Below are 23,850 nucleotides of genomic sequence, written 5' to 3' on the forward strand. Positions count from 1 at the left end.
CCTGGCTCCTGCTCAACTGGAGCAGCTCCATTCGTTCCATTTGTGTTGTTTCGCCTTCCGTTCTGCATTTGCTGATTTTAGACTGTTGTTTTTTGCCCAGTTCGGTCCTGTTGCGGATTCATTGTATCGCTTCCGGTTATTTGAATGCTAACAAATACAAACTGCTGGGCGTTTGCAGCTCAGCTACGTCGAATTCATGGTGTCCACACTCAACAGTTGTTTGACACCATTTTCAATGTCCTTCGGTATGAACATGGGATTCTTTGGATTTCCCTGCCGTATTTGCATTTACATATTTTGCACTTAATATATAAATTAGAAATATAATATAGTGTTGATATTACAAATAGTACATTCTAGAAATTCTTCAAAAGCTAATAAAATAGTTTGATTAACCTAAATTTTTTTGTGAAATGCAGTTAGAAAATAAGGGCTAAGCCTGTACAAGTCGAAGCAAAATTGATAAAGGGCAGAGTATGTTTGAGTTTAGTTAGATATTTGTTCTGAACAAATTCTATTACATATCATGCAATCCCTGTTCGTTGCGATGGAAATGGAATAAGATACGCTCGTTCCATTGTTTCGCCCACAATAGATATCAAAACATAGCGGCGAGTGCTGTTCGCTCAATAATGGCAAATATTTAAACGCATGGTTTACCAAACTTCGTTTTGAATTGTATTTGCATGATTTTGGTTTCTGCATTTGCACATTGTTGTGTTTTCCATTGTGCTCTATTGTTTTCATCATGTGGCTTTTTGGACAGCTGACCACCTTTGGCTACTGCACAGTTTTTTAGGTGTTTGATACTAGGCTCTTCAAACTCGTTTAATTAAAAAATAAATATAAAAACATGAGAGAAAGATTGTTTTGGTCACCTGAATCTTTTGCAAAATACACTTCATTGAACTCAGGGGATATTACCGAAAGCCTAAAAAGCATTTACTAATGTATACAAATTTCTACCAAATTGTAACTAAATATTTTGGTATAAGAACACTTTTGGTGTTTAATGTATAGTATGTTTTACAGCATATTCTTTTTTAATTAAAAAATGAATTCACTAATTCTGCGGTCTGCACACAATACAATGATATGGCATTCGTATGGGTAAGCTTATTGATGTGTGTGTGCCGACTGCAAATACATACTGTGCGTGTGGCGGCAGAGAATGGGCAGCATAGTAAGCTGGCGAGAGCTGCTCTAATTTAAGCAGGATTGTGAATAGATTAAATATTTTTTATGGTCAAATTTAACTTTAAAAACAAGTATTTAATTAATTGTACTCAAAATATTAATAAATAAAATTAATTTATAATATAAAATTATTAATAAAATTTATTTCTGCATAATAAATTTTATTTATGAATTGAATATACCTGTTTTCTTAGCTCTCTTTCACTAGAGCTTCCGAAAAGGAAATCGCTGACCCACATGGTGTGTCTAATGACTAGTCCTCTACAGCTCCTTTCACCGGGCTCAAGCTCGTTATTGTACCCACTCAGTCAGTCGAGGGCTGTCGCAGCAACGGATTTTCATAATGTAAGCCATGCAACGCATCGGGATAGAAATATGGGATAGGGGACTCAGATGGCGGGCAGAGGCAAGGACATGTGCCACAACAAGTGGCAAGAAGCTGCCGCGTTGCCTACTTTAAGGCGCTTAAATGCTAGCTGGCAGGACCATAAATAAACTGGCATATGCGCGGTGAATATGCAACGCCAGGAGCAGAACGGCAGAACAGCAGTCTAATGCAGTTAGATGACGGTTGGCTGGCGGTGGAGGTGCTTGAGTGCGGAACTTGCAGCGTTCTTCGCGTGTGGCAAGATAAATCTCAACAAGTTTTTATGCGTCTCCTCTCGCCTCCCGCCTCTCGCCCCTTTGCATTTTTTGCTTTCCCTCTGCTTTTTATCCCAGGGCATAACAAAAGTTGACTGTATAAGCCGGGCCAAGTCATAGCGTAAGAAACTTGTTAACAAAAAAAAAACATAGAGAAGAAAAGTGCCAAGTCGAGCAAATACGCCGAGCAGTAAGCAGCCTCTTAGATAGTATATTTCTCTTTTTGATAGTGCTCAGACACTTACTTTCTTTGATTAGAATCTGCCGGCATCCTGGGCTGCTCTTTTCGCTTTTAGTCCTTTCAGTCCTGCCGCCAAAGTCCTCAAGGTAAGGGAAAAAAATGAAATGCAAGATAGGGCTCATTAAAGCTAGTGGCAAAGACATTAAGCATACGCCGCCACGGTGACCCAATTTAACCCTCTGTTTCACCCTTTTCCTGCGACATTATTGCTACTTTCGTCACCTGCCTGCCGGGCCAGTCTATCTTCTCGCTGTTGTTATTTATGCGCTTTGGATGCACCTTTTGGCCATGTTTTTTGGCCCCATGAGCTCTGCTGGTGTTTGTGCACGGATGTCTGATGTTTATGTTCGAAAATGAACCCCACAAGGGCTCTCTTTATCGCGCAGTGGAAGTTTCCAGTCGAAGAGAACCATTGCTCTCTTAAAATGTTCCTAGCACTTGTAGGTGGTTTTAGTATTGTAAATATTTTTTAACAACTAAAAGCAGTATTTTAAAAAATGAATTTTAATGTTAAACAATTTTATAGTTTTAATTAGCTTGCAATAGTTTCTTATTCTGTACATTTTCTACATTTTCGGTATTTATCTCAAAAAAAAAAAATATTATATTATTTTAAATCTCTCCTAACTTATTAAAAATATTTTTTATTTTAATTTTAAAAATTGGCAATATATTATAATGTTTCTTAATTAAATGAATGTTTAAGAAGTAAATATAAATACACCCATTTTATAGCACTATAAATATAAGAACCAAAATATCCCAAGTATTAATAATATTACAAAATAATAGTAATATATGTTTTAGTAGAATCAAAATATTGGTTTAAAGCTTATTACGTTTAAAAAATGTTGGCTTAAAATGTTGTTTTCAAAAACTGCTCATTTCAAAAAGCGTTTCTAACAAAATTATGTAATTAACTTTTTCTTGAGTTATGAGCTTAACTTATTAAATTTAATATTAAATTACAGCTTGCACCCCAGCATATTTATCACACACACAAAATTAAGCGGGAGCTGAGAGCTTTTCCAAAAAATGTTTAATACCAAAGGCAAGCAAAAAACCAACTTTGGCTGACTGCCTTCTGAAGAGCACTTAAAGGATTAGGGCCAACACATTATTGGCACAATTAAAGTCGCCCAGGCGGTGGAGGGGGATTACAAAATGGGCTTTAAAAATACTTTTTTGTAAATGTTTACCCAGCCATTGAGAGATTTTTGTTTTGCTGTCCATCAGAAAATAACAAAAATAGTTGGCATCAACTGCAGCTGTTGGCCATTTTGTTGTTGACAGGCTGCAGTGGCCAAAACAGGCCCGATTCCAACACATAGATAGGGAGGCACTCACACATAGGCACATGTACCAGGAATAGGCTATATGATTATGGACCGACTTGGCTCACAAGATAATTGCCAAAAGTTGTATAAAACTTTGTGCTCTCTTTTTTTTTACAATTTGTTGTTTTCTTCTTTTTTTTGCTGCTTTTTAAACATTTTTCAGCTAGTCAAAAAGTTGGCCCGTTGGGTCAAGCTGTGTCCTGATCCCCACGAACTGGAGGGCAGGGCCGGTATAAAAGTTAGCTAAACATTTTATTTTATCTAATTGAGTGTGTTTAAAGTTTAAAGTGTGCCAAAGTTTGTTGTGCTGTGCGAACTTAGCTTGATCGCCTCCAACCTACTGGAGGAATCGGTGGACTGGCCACAAACTGTTGCACAAAACGTGTAACAGACGAATCCACTTAGAACACCCTGAGATTATTAAATTTTATGCGTGTTTGCAGCTGTTGTGCACAGGGAAAAAACCGGATTCTATAATATTTTCACCAGGATTTACTATAAAGATATAATGCACATTCTTGGCAATACAAATATTGTGCAATTATTTTAAGCTATGAATCTAACTTACCTACAATATTCAAAATATTTAACAATATTTCCATTTCAAATAAATATGAATTTCATTCTAAAATTAAAAAATTTAATTGTTATAAAGTGGTATTAAGAACAGTATCTCCTCCTCTCCTTCAAATTTGATATTTTTTTCTGTGTGTTGATGTTATTGTTATTTCGGAATTCGCAGACTTTCAATCTAAGTACCTACAACATACTATTGTTAGTCTAAAAAGTTTATTTTCAAAAATCCATTTCAAAAATATTATATATCATTGTAGAATATAAAAATATAATAATGTTAAAGTGGTATTAAAATCAGTATCTCTTCCATAGTTCAAACTGGAAAATCAACTTAATTATACAGAATTTTTTTCTCTGCAATGATGTTTTTGTTATTTCGGAATGCGCAGCCTTTTGATTGAGTTTCAGCAATTATTAATTTATTTCTCTCATCGGGCGTGAAAAGAGGGCGAAGCATACAAATTTCAGCCACTTCTGGTCAATAACAGCCAAAAAAATATTGCCGGTATACCGAATGAAAAATAATAAAGTAACACAAATGCCAATTTCCGTGAATGCATATCGCGCATTTTGCATGCACATTGCGATTCGCATTGTGCACTCCCACACTGTTGCCTTTAAAGTTGTTGTTCGGCGGTGTGCAAATATGAAAAAGGACAATTCAAATTTATTTTGCTGCCACACACACAAACACTCGATGGGCGATTGCCATAAAAATTGTATCCATATTGGCTGATCATCATTCGTGACCGCGAGCACGAGACATGAAAGTATGTATGTACATCCGTACAGTATGTACATTCCTGCAAAGGCACGTTGGATGTTAAATTCGCCAAAGTCATTCCTTTTGGAGCTGAAAATTTCACGAATTCGACTAATATTATGCATGGTCATTCGAATCAATAAAATACAGTATTTAGCCCGTCAATAAGTTAAGCCCGAATAAGCAACGGCTTTAAAATCAGATGCGCTAAATGGAACCAAACAAAATAAGTTCATTGTGTTGAAAGCAAATACTATAAATGTAATTTTAGAAAAAGGAATGTTTTTAAATAAGGAACAGTTGAGATATCTTAAATTTTCGAAATTTTTAACTTTTATGTTGGATGTTTTTTTTTAAGAAAAAAGTGTGAGGTTCATTGTGTTGGACATAAATACTATAAATGTAATTTTAAAAAAGGAATGTTTTTAAGTAAAAAACAGTAGTAAATTAATTTTTGAAAGTTGTTAACTTTTATGTTGGATGTTTTTCGTTAAGAAAAAAAGTGTTGAGTTCATTGTGTTCAATATAGATACTATAAATGTAATTTTAGAAAAAGGAATGTTTTTAAGTAAAGAACAGTAGAGATATCTATATATTTCCAAATTGTCAACTTTTATGTTGAAGCTTTTTCTTTAAGAAAATAAGTGTTCCAAAGTTTAGGCGATCATGCAACTAGAATCAGGTTCCCAATTTCGGGCCACAACCTGACATTGATAACAATTAAACAACTTTTGCACATGATTTTAAGCTTAACTGTAATTAAAGCTTCCTGCCAAGTGCAAGGCAACAAAAACATGCGAACTGCAACCAAAAACTTTGCTGGCGAACTCATAACTTTTACTTTGAGATGGAGCCAAAGTGCAACAACAATAACCCCAAAGGAAAGCAACTTTCCTCCATTGAAACACTCTTTGTACCCCCCAACCTCCCAGTACTTTCCCTACGTATATACATATCTCTTATGCGTGTGGTGTTAATAATAAACCAAACCAAAAAAAGGGAAACTTTTAACGAAAACCAAATAAATTGCTTTGGCTGCCCCTGTTGTTGAAGTTGTTATAGTTGTTGTACTTGTTGGTGTTGAAGCTGCAGCTGCGATTCTTATAGCAAAGTGTTAAGCGTGTTGGTTTTTGGTATACCATATGTGCATGTGCCCCAACACAGAGAGAAATTTAGATCATTTTGGAATATATAAAAAAAATTGAAATGTGTTATTTTTAAACAAAACGTATGCTAACAGTTCCGTTTTATTTTAAATTTTTAATGAATAAAAATTGTGATTTTAAAAATTTCCTAATATTATTTTCCAAATATTAAAATTATTAATACTAGAATTTTCAAAAAAAAAATCCTCTTAACGAGCTAAAAATCTAGTGACGATCGCACCTTCAACAAACAAAAGTTCTGATATAAACTGATATGTATATATACAATAAATACACATTCTACATTTTTCTCATCCGACATGCCTTATCCAAATCTTACAATTAAAATCAGGCATATTAAATTACAGCATGACGAATGTAAAGAATTTAGAAAGTGTATTTGTTTTCTCACTTTTTGTGGTATGCAATCATATTAGCTTTTGCGATACCTTTCGATTAATGTATCACTCGTTACCATCGGACTATCACAGTAGATTTTCATTTTTTGTGTATATATAGTAGCCGCCATCGCACACTCTCCTGGTGCGCTTCGTCACTACGTAGACTGCCGTCCACAGTGATATTAAAATATAATTCTAAATATTAAACGTAATTTAAAACATGCCTTGCTTTAAATATGAATTGAAACTTACGGACACTCTTATAACAACATTTTTTAATAACTAGTTTAAACTTTAAAATATTGTGCTGTGTATTTGCTTTTGTGTGTGGGCTAGTGGAAAAGAGCTGCAAGTTTTAAGAGCGGCAACAGCAAAAGTTTATGCTCTAATTTCCGAAAAGGAAAAATTAGCAAACTATTTGCACCATCGCCATATCATAAACATGGCTGGCTGGCAGAAAGGAATTGCAGCAGGACGTGGCCAGGCCCCATGTGGGTACAGTTGGTCACAAAAGTCGCATAAATTTGGAATGACAGCAACAGTTTTACAGTTTTTCGAGGTCCCGTGGCAATAAAGTTGTTGTAGTTCCCTTTATATATATTTTTGTTTGCGACAGTTCGTCAAAGTCTCAAAGTGTCGAGAGAGAATGAAAATGAGTGTGCGAAAGAGGCCCTCGTAAAGTATATTTATGTTTGTGATGATTCTGGCATGGATATATGCATCTTATAGGCCTCCAGACGCAGTAGCATTTAAAATTAGTCTCTATAAAACTTTTGCAGTGGGCATTATGCCAGTTAAATGACCCGACTATTATTTGTGGGTTCTATAGGGGTTAAAAGCAAAGACATAAGTGATAGTATATTACATATGTTATTTTATTAAAAGAAGGAAAACGTTGCCAAATAAAATTTTCTGAGCGATGGAAAAATATGTTATGTCTTCCCTATAATTCACAAAATCATTTTGTGGCTTTAAATCAAGAAAAAATTTGTTCGATCTTTCACTTTTTTGGATTTAAAGAAAATGTGTAACTGATTCTGACAACTGTGAAATCAAAATCTAGATTTTATAACATAGATATATATTTGGAAAGACTTTGATTAGATAGAACTCTTCTTACAACCTTCTTTTTAAAGTCAAGCAATCCAGAAGCCTAGCTGTTCTATTTAATTATATTTTATAAGAAATCCGTCCGATTTCATTGAGTTAACCTATTGTTTCATAATAAATACGAACAACTCTATTAATGTATTTATAAGAGCATTCGTTTTTATTTGCTTGCTCTTTCCATTTGTGTGGCACTAAATCGATCTGTTAGAATAATATCTGTATTTATTTGTTCGCCAAAATGAAAATTGAATCTTTTTGTATTCACGAACGAAAATCAGATAAACCAAACGTGAAACCGCGACACAAATCAAACCACTCGAAAAAAGGGGGTGGGCCGGGTGGAATTTGCACGAATAATTGCCACAAAACAAAATATGTTTAAAATAAATTAAACAATGTGCCAAAGCGCTGACCGCACAACATGCGAAATGCCTGTTCTGGTCGCTCGCCCAGTAAAATGGCGAATAAATTGTAATTAAATTGACAGACGACTGGGGAAAAAACATCGCGTGGAATCCATGCAATCCACTCTTTCAGCCCTTGGGGTATTATAGATATGAGTTTTCCGTTTGTTGCGTAAAACGATTTGTACGTTAATTATGGCAAACGAGCTACATGGAAGTCGGTCACAAAACATGGAGGCAAAATCAATGGCCACCGACCAGCGGATTGCGGCGATTTAGCCTAGTTCAAAGTCCGCTTTCGGGCGGATGTGGCCGCATTTCGGCTTTTGGCTTTGATCTGATGCTGACCCAGATGGCTAACTACTCCTTTGCTTTGTTGTAATTCTCATTTAATTATTTGGTTGTACAATTTAAAATTTTTACTAAAAGAAAATACACATAATATTAGAGGTGCCACAGAACTACCTATGGTTTTTAAAATCAGTTTTAAATGTAATTTTATGTGTCTAAAGGTATGCAGTGAATAAATTAATAAATAAATTCTTTGTAATTGTGAGCCTAAAATATATTGTTGCATACTTTTAGACACCTATAATGACATTTAAAAGCGATTTGTGGCACCCCTGTATACTTTTCTCCAGCAAGTGTTTAAATTGACTTATAAAAGTGTCTAAAAGTATGCATTGAAAAATACAACGAATGAATTCAACGAAATTACTCAATTTAAAATTAATTGTTGCATAACTTAAGGCAGTTTTATAAGCGATCTCAATAGTATGACAAGACCAACGAAAAAAAAATATATTAGATAAATAATCCCTTAAATTAAAAGTTTTCTTAAACGCTTCTCATCCTTCCTACCAAAGTGTGCTTATATCTGAAAAGCGGCTAATTAATGCAAAATTAAATCAGATATTACAACCCCTGCCACTCTTAGTGACGTAAAGAAGATTTTCAACAACAAAATACTCGTGGTACAACATAATTAGGCTTACGGCAGTGACTTTTATGCCCGAAACAGGCCACCAAATGGAATCGCCGCCACTTATACAACTCCGCCCCCCGTCACCGATCCATCCCCATCCTCCCACAAGCCCCAAAAACCGTAGGGCCCGCCCCCTGCAACGCCCATTTCACTCGAAAAGCCGCCCATTTGCGTGCGTCGCTAATTAGTGTAAAATGTTTCCTGTTATTTACCTTTTTCGGTTTTGTAAGCAACAAAACAAACGGCGCCAGGACCAAAGGACGATGGTGAGGAAGAGCAAATTGTAAATGAGCAACTGCCTCTGTGTATATCGTACATACCTATATAAACACTGTATCACTAAACCGTTTCGGTGTCGATTTTTATTTGAGCCCCGTTACGTGACCTGTTTGGTCAATAATGAAGTACGCAGCGCTATTTGTTCAGCAGTTTGTGCACAAACGAAGACAAAATCAACGCTAATTAACTCGTTTTAGGGCATAAACAGGGACCAAGGACTCGACTTTCCATTGCCATTCATTTACGATGATCATTCAGTGAGCTTTTCAGCGCGCGCTTAACATGCGCGCCATCAACTCGACTCAACTCAACTGAACTGAACTCAACTCGTTGCCGCGTAAATTGCATTTTAAAATAAATTATAATGATTATTATGTTGCAAACAACAGATGTCAGTTCTCTGTCTCCCTCCGACGTCCTGAATGTAGGTCGGGTCTGGAAAACCCCCGCCTGGCCACCCCCTTTCTGTCGCTAGAGTGCCCGCTTTCACCCATTTCCCCGCCATTTGCCGGCATCCTTTAACGTCCGCTCCTTCTGCCAGTTTGCCACTTTGGTCTTATGGCGCAAGCATAAAAATTTTAACTGAACAACATTAACGCAGTCACTTTATGGCGTTGATCTTAATATTATTAAATCAGCGACGAGTTTATGAAGCGCTAAGCGGATGAGAAGGACAGCGCGGTGGAGCGAACTTAATCACTCCGACAAATCCCGACTTGTCCATAGTTCCAGATGAACACTGCTGCTAATAATTGTGATATTGCTCGATTTTCAACGCAGCTTGCCTTTAATATTTTCTGAGAAATTGTGTATTAAATCTTTACTCACGGAAATAATCTAAACTTTATAACAAAATTTCTAGAACTTCTAAAGTAATATAAACTCCTATCGTTTGTAGTAAAAATGATTTTTTTTAAATATTGGTAAGTATTATAAAAATAGCAATGCAGTAAACACATGCAATCAAATTATAAATATTATAAATATTATTATTATTATTATTATTATTATTATTATTATTATTATTATTATTATTATTATTATTATTATTATTATTATTATTATTATTATTATTATTATTATTATTATTATTATTATTATTATTATTATTATTATTATTATTATTATTATTATTATTATTATTATTATTATTATTATTATTATTATTATTATTATTATTATTATTATTACTATTATTATTATTATTATTGTTATTATTATTATTATTATTATTATTATTATTATTATTATTATTATTATGCAAGCAAAAATATAACTCATTCAATTATTAAGCATACGCAGTGTGGCCATCAGCTAATGACGGTCAAGTTTTAAGTGGAATGCCCACATGTGACCGCTCCTCGTTAGTTTAAGTACAACCCATCGACTTGAGGACCCTCTAGCTGTAGGTATTTAAGAAAAATGCTAACCCAAAACACTTCTCGCCGACCCACAGAGGTGTGCGATGGCAAAGTTTAAGCTAAAAACACTTCCCACCCCGCCGCAGGCCTGTGTATCTTGACATTTTGAAGACATTAAACTGAAACTGCTGGCAGACCGCAGGACATCCAGGTGAGATGGGTTCGTCTGGCAACCCAGAATGCAATGGGCGGTTGGTCTGGGGCCGGGCCAGCAGATTTCCCCAAAGACAAAGACATCGTCCGAACAGCAGCTCTCGACTCGGTCCTTCGACTTGTAGCTCGAGTTATGAATAATTAATGTCCGTCTAGGTGTGTGCGTGTGGCCGTGTGGGCGGTTTCCGCCCGGATCCGGAAACTGACTTGGCTTTAAGTGTGCTTGTGTTTGTGTGCCTTGTCTGTGTCTGTGTCTGTGCCTGCGCCTGTGTTTGTCAGTCCCTGTTTGTGTGCTTGGCTCCGTTCGTGTGAGCGAGTTGATAATTTGTTATAATTGCCGGGGGAGGCCACAGGTCAATTTTGCGGGCATTTATATAAATTTGCCCAGACAAGTCAGCAAAAGGAGGAGAGGCCAGCCTGCAGACAGCCGCACGAAAAATGTTGAAAAGTCGGCCGACTAATCAAATTACCGCAAAGGGAAGCAGGCTAAGGAAAGAAAAGAGCTTAAGTGAATCTTGAGAAACAGCCTTGTCTTTGGATTTGGTAAAATATAGAAGTAATCTTAAGAAAACTAAGCATACATTTGAAATAAACTTTTTATTAGAAAGTTAGCCACCTAAAATATTATAGAAAATCAATAGTTTATAAAGTTGCAGAACATTTACTAAACTGACTTGGATGTTATTTTGAATAAAAGAGCTTCATTCCATCTTAATAAATAGCCTTGGCTCTAGATTTGTAACACATAAAATAAATTCTATATAGTAAGTGAAATACTTAAACCAGCTTTGATTGAAAAAAAACAACACAACAACTGTATATAATTAAAGAGAGATCAAAACAGGTGTCTGAAAGTATGCAACGATATATTTAAAGTTTAGAAGTACAAGGAATTCATTCATAAAGACGACTATCCTTTACTCACTGCTTACTTTTAGACACCTAAAAATTAAACTTCAATGTGATTTAAAAACCCTAATAATTTGAGACTCACCCTCTCTAAATTTAAAACAGCAGAAGCTACTTAATAATGGTGTGTTTTACATCATTTTTTACTACTGCTTAAAAAAAAGTAACCCATGTACTACCTTTGTTTTTTAAAAATTGACCTTATTGTTGTTCTATTTTAACTTTAATAATACTATACTGCTTTTGTTTATATATAAAAGACTAATTGACAAATGTTGCAATGACTTTTACCTTTGCTTTTTCCGATTTAGCTTTCCTCCAGAAAGTTGTGCAATATTGGCGGACCGACTCAAAGTCGAAGCCATTTCCGACTGCGAATCTGTCTGACTTCGTGGCGTCCTCCGATGACCATAAATACCTTGACGGCTTTCGCCTTACTTAAGTCACCTCGGTGGTCGAGAGCAAAAGTGGAGCTCTGGCACGGAAATCCTCGGACTGCATCCGCCAGTTCGCTATGTAAGCACATTAAGCGCCTTCCCAGTGGTCGGTCGGTCGGTTGAAGGTGCATTTAAGGCCCACATTACGTTTAAACGCGCACAAAATGAAACTTTTTTCGCTGGCCGCAATGAAATAAGCGGGTAAACTCAATAATGCACTTGGCGGGCACCACACACAATTGCCAGGCTCTGAGCTCCATTTCGCCGTCCCCGGCCATCACACACTTAATGCCGCTGCATTTCACTTGTATTTTTTTGTATTTTATTTTTGTGTTGTTTCCAAACTCTTTTAAGCCCATTCATTGAAACATATGGCAGATGTCGTTACCATTTAACAGCAGTTGTTGCCGCTGCTGAAACGTACTGTTGGGTTTTTTATTTGCTCTTTGTTTCGAAGTTTCCCCACTCAACTGCGAATCTGTTCAATTGATAGCCACCGGGGCGCATACTTAACGCCTGAAGTGCAAAGCTGACTGCGACAGCTGCAGGTACATAATGGACTTACTTTGACTTCGCTTTAATCACGAATGTAATCTTAAATGACACAGTTTCTAAGGATATATGCATTTTATAAGTCCCGTTTTGATCTGTTTAACGACAAATTATTTTTAAATAAGAAAATGCATTGTACTTTGAGGTATTTTTTAACACAAGAAGAAATTCAGAATTTTTGTCCATAATAAATATTTTTATTTTCTAGCCTCTAACTTATTAAGTTAAATATCTAACTTTAATTGTCAAGAGCTGTGTTTCCAAAAATATGTGGCATACAAAATATATATCAATATATAATTTTAATAAATAATATAATTATAATTAATAATAAATAGTTTATATAAAATAAAGTCATATTTAAACTCAGTTTTTTCAAATACGCGATTAAAATTGTATTTTATTTCAAAATATTCAACCACACTTCCATTTCTAACTACCAAAACTCAGAAAAAACAAAGAAACCTCAACGGACAGCGACACGTTGTAAATTTAAATTTGTGTTGCCATTTTAAATGGCACAAAAATTACGATAAATTTATAACCGCCAAGACCGCAAAATATGGTTAGCCAGACAATAAAAGCTTTGCTGCGATAGGAGCTGCCAAAGTGCGAAAAAAAACCACCGAACAGACATCGAACATAAATCAATTTGGACAAAAAACACACAACAAAAAACAATGGAAGGGTGAAAACGAACTAGTTGGAAAATAGTGGCCAAGCGTTTAACTTTCGAGACTGTCAATTCAATTGAACTTCATTTTTTGCTACAGCCAACCGAAAGAAACGAAATTAGAACAATTGAATTGTAAATAGTAGAACAGATGAAAGCAACTTGGTATTTTTTTCCAAGGGGAAAGATGATGATTGGGGGAGAAAAGGCAAGATAGCCGCCAAATTGAAAATGTTTGTCACGTATTTTACAAATTCACTGCGACGACTTGCCCTCCGAAGGACGAAACTGTATCTGTATCTGTATCTGCAGGACGTGCATGTATCCGTATCTCGTCGATAGTTGCCTTTTTTGCCGCATCTGAGGTGCGGTGGAGGTGGGTCTGTGGTTAGTCTGCAGCATCGATTGTTCATTGATATCTTTTGCGGCTTTTTGGCTGACTTTCTTTTAGTCCTTTTCCATTATTCGGCTGTGGTCGTCGCCTCTGGGAATCTACAGCGTGGTCTTGGATTATAATGCAAGTCGTGTCCTCGTGTGCACACACATGTGTATCTTTTGGATAGCCAGCCTTGACAATTTTGAGCTGCAAAGCAAAATGAATTAGAACTGACATGCAGCTTTGAAATTCAACAGGAATATTCACAGTATATTTTAAAGGAAATTGGCACTGGCATTCATAATAATAGTACAAAGGGAAATCAGTTTTGTTCAAAATATTCGTTGTACTTGCATGCCTTGTTCTATGCTTGCATTAAAAAGTTAGGTAACCTATCTCTACTTTTGGTTGTGTCTGGAAAAATCTACAAAACCACCAGGTCTATGAAATCATATAAGGAATAAGAGTGTCTAAAAGTGTGCATCAATATATGTTAAGCCCGGAGTCCTGTTACATTTCATTGCATACTTCTAGACACATTTGTAAGTGATTTCAAAACCCTATTTATTTAAGATATTTGCCAAGATTCTTTAATAAAAATAGATTGTTTTTTCTTTTCAAATGCATTCAACATGAATATTCACAGTATATTTTAAAGCAAATTGGCACTGGCATTCATAATAATAGTACAAAGGTAAACAGTTTTGTTCAAAATATTCGTTGTACCTGCATGCCTTGTCCCACGTTTGTATTAAAAAGTTAGGTAACCTATCTCTACTTTTTGTTGTGTTAGAAAAAATTTGCAAAACCACCAGGTATATGAAATCATATAAGGAATAAGAGTGTCAACAATACATTTGAAGACCGGAGTCCGGTTACTTTTTACTGCATACTTCTAGACACATTTATAAGTTATTTCAAGACCCTGTTTATTTAACGTATTTGCCAAGATTATTTACTAAAAATAGATTGTTTCTTCTTTTCATATCAATTCAACAGAAATATTCACAGTATATTTTAAAGGAAATCGGCACTGGCATTCAAAATATTCGTTGTATTTGCATGCCTTGTCCCATGCTTGTATTAAATAGATAGGTAAATTTGCTCTACTTTTTTGTTGTGTTAGAAAAAGTCTACAAAAATCATCAGGTTTACGAAATCATATAAAGCAATAAAAGTGTCTAAAAGTATGCACCAAGTATTTGAAGCCGGAGTACGTTTATATACACAGCATTCCTTTATGCAAATTTATAGGTGTTTTAAAACCCTATTTATTTAAGGCACTTTCTAAGATTTTTTACTGGAAAATTTGGGTTCTTCTTCTCATATCATCTCACTCACTCTCCACATCCGACTTGCCAAAAGTTCATTTGAAACAATTAAATAATGGTTCTTGGTTGTTCTACTCTGGGGAAATTATGACAGGAAGCAAAGAGTGGAAAACAGTCGAAAAAAAAGGGAAAATCACACCGAAGTTTGACCAACTGGCACTAATAAGCGCTAATTTTGTTAGCCCTGTAAGAACCCCACTGCCGCCGATGCTGATGGCATGCCAAAAGTTGACGCAGTGACTTTGGACACGAAGGAGTGGAACTCTGAGTGGACTTCCGAGGCGATGCTCGGACGATTTAGCAAAGTCGCTGCAGCTCAAACACTAATTCCATTCATTAAAAAACTTTTTATATGCCAATTTTTCTTCTTGCAGCTTCTGCCCGCCATTCAGCAAACTTTTCCTCGAACATCGCTACTTGGCGGCCATAAAGACAAGCTGGATGCTTCAGCCTCCGTCCATCCTTTCGCGTGCTGAAATAAAGACATCAAAACTGGGGGGGAAAAAAACCTGATAACTTCCACAGCACTCGGCTGTACATCATCAGTCACATAATGAAGTAGCTGCAGCTGCTGAAAATACTCGTAACTTTCGAGTTTATGGCTTGTCCAGGCCATGAGACAAATGTTCACAGGATGACCAGGCGGAGTAAATTAATTAAATTTCCTTCTCGGGCTACGTGGTATGCTAAATAGCTGGCTTTTGTCCTGGTTATCTGAGAGCTGGCTGTTTTGCTGGTTATTGTGGTCCAATGGTAAAAGTTTTCAGCAGCAGCTCGTCTTTTTTAGTTAATTATGACCTATAGTTTGTGGTGAGCCAGAAAGTATTTCAAGCCAAAGTTACAGTTTATTGTAAGGAAAATAATTTAATTAGTAGATAAATATTGTCTCTTATTTTCAGTTATTTATTAAAGCACTAGAAAATTCAAGAAATTGTTTATAACTGTAAGTAGATTCTCAAAAAATAAAGTGCGCGTGTCTGAAAAAAGACAGTTTGTGGTAATCTATTAATTTTGAGTTGACACATCCCTGACTATTTTTATTCATTATTTATTAGACTTTAAGCCTCTCAAACCATATGCTTCAACTTTGTTGATAAAAAATATTAGTGTCATTGCCATTTTCACACCCTCAAGCAGTTGCCAAAGTGGGTATTTATGTGCAAGTAAGTGTGGATAAGTACATCATTTGCAGCGCACTCGACGTAATCGGGACACAACTGCAATGCAGTCATAAACTCGCACCAAATATCAATTTATTCACTTAATTAAGCACATATGTGACTGCGACATTCTGCGAAGCCAAGGAGTAGTCGTCGGGTTTGGGCGGTACACATACATATATTTATATATATATATATTCCGGGCTCAAAGTCAATTGCAATTTTATGAGCTGTTGAAACTGAAGTACGTGGAAGGAGAGGGCGAGGAGCCCACTTCACTTCACAACCCATTACGCTGATTGGCTTTTAATGTTTATCAATACATTACGCAGTCAGCAGCAGAAATGATGCTGATGAGCCGGCAGGCTGCCAAAGTTGACGGTTGAGGTTTCTGTGGTCGCCATAGAGTGCTCTTTAAAAATGCATGACCCACTAGGCACCGAAACGTACTGCCCACAAGGAGGAAGGAAAAGGACCGGTTGCCGTGCCTGTCCCTCATAAATTTCCATTATCACATGCAAGACATTTAGGCTGCTGTTATTTTCATTCAAGAATTATAAGATGCACCACACCACCAGCTCTCGGAGGCCAAAGGAAAACCCCATGTCCTCCGTTCCGTTTAACAGTTGGAGGTATTTCCCCCTCCAAGATCCCTACTTTTTCCCTCTGTGCATAATTTATTTTTGTCAGCTAGGGCAACGCCGCGGGTCAGGTGGCTTCCATTTCCACGGGGCACTGTGATGGCAAGGAAAGTGACCATATTTGACTCTGCACTGTGGAGCGGGTAATAATATAAAATTTAGAAATCAGAAAAGGACTTCAAATTATAGACCGTTTTCAGCAGCTTTCAATATAAGGAATATATAATGACTTACTTAATTGTTGTAGTTTTTGTTTTGATAAAACAAGATGTGTTTTTGGTATAATTGTGTAGATAAATGGGAAATTAATTTTCAAACATTTATAACAAAACCTTGAATTTTTTAGAGCAAGATAACTTTTTTAGCTACTAATTTAAAGATATCAAATTTGATAGTATGTCCATTGAACATTGTTTAATGTTTATTGAATCATTTCTGTATATATCTACAAAAATAAGTGATGGGTAAAATTTACCAATACGGATAGTTTCATATTTTGTATTTATTAAAAATGTTGACAACTATTTAAATTAGTGATGTGTAATATGTTGTTGCTTTGGTTACTATTGAATAGTACAACTACTTTAAAGAAGCAGGTTGCGTGTATTTCGTTGTTGTGAGAGTAACTACTTTATTAGTCAAATTGACAATTTTATGGGTTAGGCCCACTAACTATTATATTGGTCTATTTGACACAAATGGTATTTTTGCTTGTAAAAAGGCAGGTGCTTTTCTATTGGCTGTTTATGCAAACCAATATATATGGACTTTATAAGATTGAAAATGTGTTCCTTAGTGACTAAAAACTAAATAATACCAATGGCATAGATGTAGAAGCCGAGTGTAACATTTTTTCAGGGTTGTACCTTAGCGTTGGATTTACAGGATAATGTTAAAAAAAATATGCTTAGAGAAGTTGTGGTTTCAAAAATAGTTTGTATTTTTAGAAAAATGTAATGATTACTTTTAATTTGAATTATAAAACGATCAGTCTTAAAATTTATAACTTCAGTACTTGTAAACATTTTTTTTTACTAATTTAAATAGATAAATAACGTTTTTTATTTAATTATAATATTAATTCGAATTTCGATGGTGAACAAAAATGAACAATTTACCAAATCCTATTTTTAAAACCTCAACGCTAAAGGTATTCCCGCTGCCCATGGTTCGGTGTTTGACACAGAAAGCCAGAGGAGCAGCGAGTAGGACTGCCGTGCATCATCATCATCATCTGCAGCAGGCCACAACCATCGGTAGCAGTGGCAACAATAACAACCAAAAGTGCTGCAACAAGCTGTACCAGCTAAATCCTATTACGAACTTTGAGCTTATGGAAAGACCTCAAGCGGCGCACGGAGAAACTTGGCAACCCTGCAACCTGGAGCCCCCCTTACATTTCTGCATAATTAAGTTATATTCACTGCACTGGGGCACACCGAAACATATGCATTCATACATATGTTAGTTTGGGACTCACCTTTTTTATTCCCGACATTTTGCAGCTGCCCGCAGTTTTGCATTGCGCATCCGCCATGTGTGGCCGGGATGCCAGCTTTAATTTTAATAAACTATGCATAATTTAGGTGGCCAAATTAAAGTATCTCCCTCTAAGTGCAGTCTTTCGTATACCTATAGTTGAAGCCAGAAGCGAACAAAATTTGAAATTTCCCGCTTGGTTTAGCACAATTTCCGTTCCGTCCGTTCTCAATTTATCAGCTGAATATCGATGCTGGTCGCTGAAAACAATTGGCAGCTAATTTTCCTGAAAATTGAAAGCTATTTTTTTGTACGTTCGGTTTCTCCAATCGAGCTGAGATGCCGGGGCGCTGGTTCTTTGGCTCACCAGGCAATTGCGATTGCCTCCGGCGGATCCATCCACACTGCAGTTGTAAAATGCAAAATAAATTTCTAATGAATATTGAAGTGTGAAATTTGAATTGATTGCATTTGATTTGTGGATTTACAGTTGGATATTTACTTTGAGGCAGTCGGCCAGAACGTAGCGGAATGGAGCCCGATGAGAAATGTGAATGGAAATGGAAAAGTGGGAAACTGAGCTGGGCTGTTGTTCAGTTGCCAATGGAAATTCAATTGAGCAGCTGCCTGCAATAAAAGTTAAAAAGAAAGAAATTGAGAAAATTGTGGGCGGTTGATAAAAGCTTGTGGGTTCTGGTACCGCTTTAATCTCCGAAACATTTTATTTTAATGTTAAGAAATATATAATTTAATAATGAAATATGTAGCAACAATTAAGGGGCTGGGGACATAGAACAGACTCAAAAAACATCCCACAGTTGGCATTTGTTAGCCTGCAAAATCCATTTATGCCACATTGCCACGCTAAAAGCAAAACAATATAAGCCTATAGTTGGTAGAAGGGATTTTAAAAGAGTTGATAACTTACTTCTTTGCGCGTTGGATGCTGAGCCAAATAAAAGTAGACTTGCGAATAAATATTTATGAACCAGATGCATCCTCCACATGTATCATTTGATAGCTATTACCAAATAAAATTCGATGCGTTAAATAACAACTTTTCTATTAACAAGATGGAACTGTTAAATCAACTGTGAAGAATCAATGTTTGAAAAATAAATTTTTAGAACTAGTATTTCAAGCGACTTTTAGGAACTAAAATCTTAAGTGCGGTTTTCTCATGGCAACTTGCTTGAAAACCGCCTCTGGCAATCAGATGCTGCACCAGTTTGTTCCGCATAATTGCGAAAGTATTGCAATTTGCTGTCTTCCGCTTTCGAGTAAGTCCTACTTCAGAACTTAATTGAATTATCCGTGTGGCGTGCCGCAACAAAAACCTCGCCAAGCCGCAAAATGAAATTGTTTGCCAAAGGACACGAGCGCAGATCTGGGCCGAAAGAACGGAAAACCCAACTGAAAACCCGAGTCATGTTTTAATAATTTTGCAAGACCAACAGCGCTGGCGAAATTCAATTTTATTCAATAATATTAGCTGCTGGCATTCGGAGCATATTCGGCTTGTGGTCGCCAACTTTTGCCTGGGTCCCTGTCCTGCCTGCAACCGCATTGGGAATCTGGATCCGGTTCTAGATCTGGAGCCTGAAGCCCCCAAAGGACTCCGTGTGAGCAGGGAGCGTCTTGCCCAACCCAACTGCTGCACCTCCGGCTCGATTTGTTTGACTTGGCACGCAAACTTGGAGCCAAGTTTTGGCTAGTTAAGCCAAAAACCGCCATCTGCCGCATATGGAAATTGGGTCGGGCTAAATTCACTCCTTGGCCACCGGGAGTTAGGAACCCCCCGATGTTGGCTGTGTAATCTACTTGGGCTGCTAACACAAGCCAACTTCGAGGCGCCTTTGTTGATTTTATACCGCAGCTGGTGCGAAGTTATATCACAGACCCTTGGGGCCTGATTCCCTAATTTGTTATTGGCCAGCCATTCGATTCGAGGTGGCAAAACTCGGTGTTGGCTCATAGGAAATGCATATGGAATTTAATTGGCCTACCAATGGACGGCCAGCACAACTTTGTAAGCCCGTAATTTAATTGGGAATAATGAAGTAATACATATCTGCTTTATGAGCTGAGAATGTTTGCCAAAATGATTTGCTAAAGGCAATGCAATGTATTCCGAATTGTCAAGGGTGTTTATTACATCTTGAAAATTAAATTTGACTAAGAAATTTAATATTCCCATCTGGTATACTTTTGATTGTTAAGTAATTAAGTTGGCAGCTTATGGCAATATTTACTTTATTAATATAAACACATCTACTAAAATATTAAATTAATTGTATAGGTGAATCCGTTTTTTCTGAGTTTTCTCAGAACAGCCAAGGGAACTTTCTTCGATTTTACCGAATAACTATGCTGATATTAGAGCCGAAGTTAAGTAGGTAAACCTACCCACCCTTTGTCTATGGTGTTTATTAAATCTTATAAATGGTAAGTAATTAAGTTTGCAATTTTTGGCAATAATAATATTATAAATACATCTACTAAAATATTAAAACATTTGGGTAAGTGAAATCTTTTTTCTGGTCTTTCTCAGAACAGCCTACGGAACTTTCTTCGATTTTTCCCCATAAGTATGCTGATATTAGAGCCCAAGTTAAGTAGGTCCACCCACCCACTCCTTTGCCATTTAAATGTTCATTTCTGGGCTCCGACCAGATGCTGCGAAATCCGAGACGCTCACAAATTATATGTTAATGCAATTGTAATTGATACAAATTTGATATCGGAAGGAATAAAAATGTGTTGCTCCAGCCGCTGCGGCTGTCGGCATTGGAAATGAGAAATCATTTGGAAAAACCCTGGTGGGTGAAAGGAAGGGGAAAAGCGGAAAACTGTGGGGCAATCTTGTGTGCCCGGCATATGTATTGTGCCACCACGTGTCAGCTGCCAGTGGGTCGTTGGGTGGTTGGGGGTGTTTGGGGGTGTTCTTGGGGGTGAATGCTCGAGATAACGCAATAATTTATATGAACTTTACAGGGTCATTAATTTAAAGCTTATTCAGTTGTTCAAGATTTATTAAATTAACTCAAGTTGTGGCAGCTGAAATGGGGATGGGTTCTTGGAGGGGGAAGCAAAGGAAATTTAGGAGTCTGAGTTGGTTGCGTAAGTCGTTTGGGTTCCAATGGAAGTTGGCTTAAACGATTTTGGTTTTGTTTTCATAATTTCTTGATTATGTGATAACATCAATGCTAATGATTTCAAGCGAAATGAGTGAATCAAAGAAATTAAAGAGGTTAAGATTAATTTCGGTCCCTGCAAAATGGCAAACAAATTAGTCCCATATAATTAAATTAAATACGTTGCAATGTCAGCAGCTACGAATCAAATAATAGTAATAATAAACATACCTACCTGCTCAGTAACCTCAGACCCAAACCAAATGCAATCCAATTTATTGCATTGACCGCGACTCGATGGGCGTTGGACGGGGGCGGGGGGCGTGGTCGGAAAGGAGTGGCATTTGGCTTCGAATTGCAATTTGCTTGGCCAGGTAAATGTTGCTACAAAACCAAAAATAATAGCATCAGCCAGACGGAGCTACATTTTGATGGAAGCTCTGGATGCTGGGCAAGGAGGACTCCGAGGACTCCGCGGCAAGAGGAAATTCAGGGGAATATTCATGGCAATGCCAATGCTTGAGTGGCAACAACCACAAAAACGCATTGAATTGAGAATGTTTGAATTTATATTGCAAGTTTTACTTGATTGAAGCACTTGAAATCGTTTCCTTTTTGGCGCAGCCAGCGACGCCACTCGACGAAATCCTCCACCCAGATCCGCCCACAGTATTCAACCCTTGGGATCATCTTTCCGCAGACCCCCTCTCCACTAACGAATTTCCATTCATAATTTAAAGTTGGTCAACTCCCCCTAATGGCCGAGTACTCACTTATATCGATTAAACCAGGGTGAAGTAAACCATTTGTAATGATATGCATTTCACAGAGTTATGAATGATCGACCAAGCATGTTTAAACAGTCTTAATTGGATTTAATTGACCTTTATTATCACAGTTTGTATTTGCTTTACTAACTTGCTAACCATTTTGAATGGTTAAATTATATTCAAGTCAGAACAAATTTGAATAGTATCGTATTTAAGTAAACACTTTACTTTGGCCTAGGGAACTTTGTACTTAAGAATCTATTCAAATCATCATCATGTCCTTTTAAGCAACGATTATATGTTATATAAAAATTAAGATGAAATCTAGAGGTTTCAAAAATAATATAATTAATTGTTTAAGTATCTCAATTTGTCTTTGCCTCACTAAATGGTTTACGTTTCATACAAGTCGGAATAAATTCAAGTAACATGATACTTCCAAAGAAAGGACTTTAACAAAAAATTGTATTTTTTTTAGAGATATCAAAAGTAATATAATGAAATATTTTAGGTATCTCAATTTGTCTTTGCTTTTCTAGCTCGGTGACTATTTTGGGTGGTCAAACTATATTAAGGTCGGAATAAACTCAAATAAAAATGTACTTAAAAAGATATCACTTAAGCTTAATTTACATTAAAATAAACTTTTATAAAAGTAGACCATAAAATCTAGAGAAATCAAGACTGATGGTATGAAATATTTTCTGTGACGGACATCAATCGCTTTATTCGTGAGAATTAATTTCGCACTGGTACGCGTTTATTTTGTGGTATACCTAACTCTTTCATTTCGGTCATTGAACACTGGGCTGGACAAAAACCATTTCACCGTGCGATGCTTAGTTTTTATGTGCCGGATGGACGTCCCATGGCAGCGAAGCCACTGAATAATAAAAGCCGGAGTTTAAACATTAATTAGAGCCATCGATGCGCAGCCAACGAAAATACCTATTGATAGGACCGGGGTTCACGTGTCCTGAATGCCAAATACGCATCACGTAAGCGGCGAATCCGCAGGATACGCAACTGCCGAAAAGTTGTGGCGACCTGTTTAATGTGGATAACAATTTCGGGGTACTTTCTGTGTGCTCTCCGTGGCCGTGTCATCCGCAGAATCTGCAGAAAACTAACCGCAAGACAAAATCCGTCGCACAAGTTTGCCGAGGAGTTTAGCGCCATTTTTCGTATGCGTGGCCTGCCTTGATTTTACGACATTTTTGGCTGCGATTTCCATAAAGCAGAGTCCCCACGGCTAACTCCATAAAATTACAAGATACTACCTGTTAGAAGTTCCTCTGTGCCCAAATTCCAATAAACTCTCTGCACAATATTAGTTTTCATGCGGCGCCCAGCCAAAAAAAATACAGGAAATAAAAATACATGGAAAGAAAAGCAGGAGCAAGTACACTTGCAAACAAAAAGGAGGAAAAAGTTCCGAGCGAGAGGGGTGAAAAAACTGCGAAATCATTTAAGCAAACAGTCACAGACTTTGGCAGTCCTCCGTTGGATCTACGATACCTGCATGGAAAACTTTCTGCTATGTGACTTTCAGAATTTTTAGTTTTGATTTCACGAGTTTTCCACGTTGCCATTGTTGTTGGCAGCTTAGTTTTGGTTTTGGCCTTAGCTGCAAATATTGCAAGTTGGGCCAAAGTCACGTGCAAGTTTACAGACATTCGGTTTGGTCTGGCACTTGGCACCCGTAAAATGGATTTCAGGATCCGGCTGCGTTGT

At 36.7% G+C, this 23,850-nt stretch overlaps 2 long non-coding RNA genes across 4 annotated transcripts; one reads left to right on the forward strand and one right to left on the reverse strand.

Moving 5' to 3' along the window:
- Nucleotides 1-18,936: 18,936 nt before the first annotated feature.
- On the reverse strand, nt 18,937-19,269 carry LOC119548595. The gene is made up of 2 exons (XR_005219311.1): nt 19,141-19,269; nt 18,937-19,076 (listed from the first exon to the last, which is right to left on the reverse strand). It is a non-coding gene; the product is annotated as an uncharacterized LOC119548595 (long non-coding RNA).
- A 99-nt stretch (nt 19,270-19,368) lies between these two features.
- On the forward strand, nt 19,369-20,954 carry LOC119547712. Of its 3 annotated transcripts, none has more exons than XR_005219244.1 (3): nt 19,369-19,492; nt 20,512-20,657; nt 20,764-20,954. It is a non-coding gene; the product is annotated as an uncharacterized LOC119547712 (long non-coding RNA). The 3 variants fall into 3 exon arrangements; XR_005219246.1 differs by having other exon boundaries at nt 20,769-20,954; XR_005219245.1 differs by having other exon boundaries at nt 19,384-20,241.
- Nucleotides 20,955-23,850: the final 2,896 nt, after the last annotated feature.

The sequence above is a fragment of the Drosophila subpulchrella genome, chromosome 2L (genome assembly GCF_014743375.2).
Source record: "Drosophila subpulchrella strain 33 F10 #4 breed RU33 chromosome 2L, RU_Dsub_v1.1 Primary Assembly, whole genome shotgun sequence".
Classification (NCBI taxonomy): Eukaryota; Metazoa; Arthropoda; class Insecta; order Diptera; family Drosophilidae; genus Drosophila; species Drosophila subpulchrella.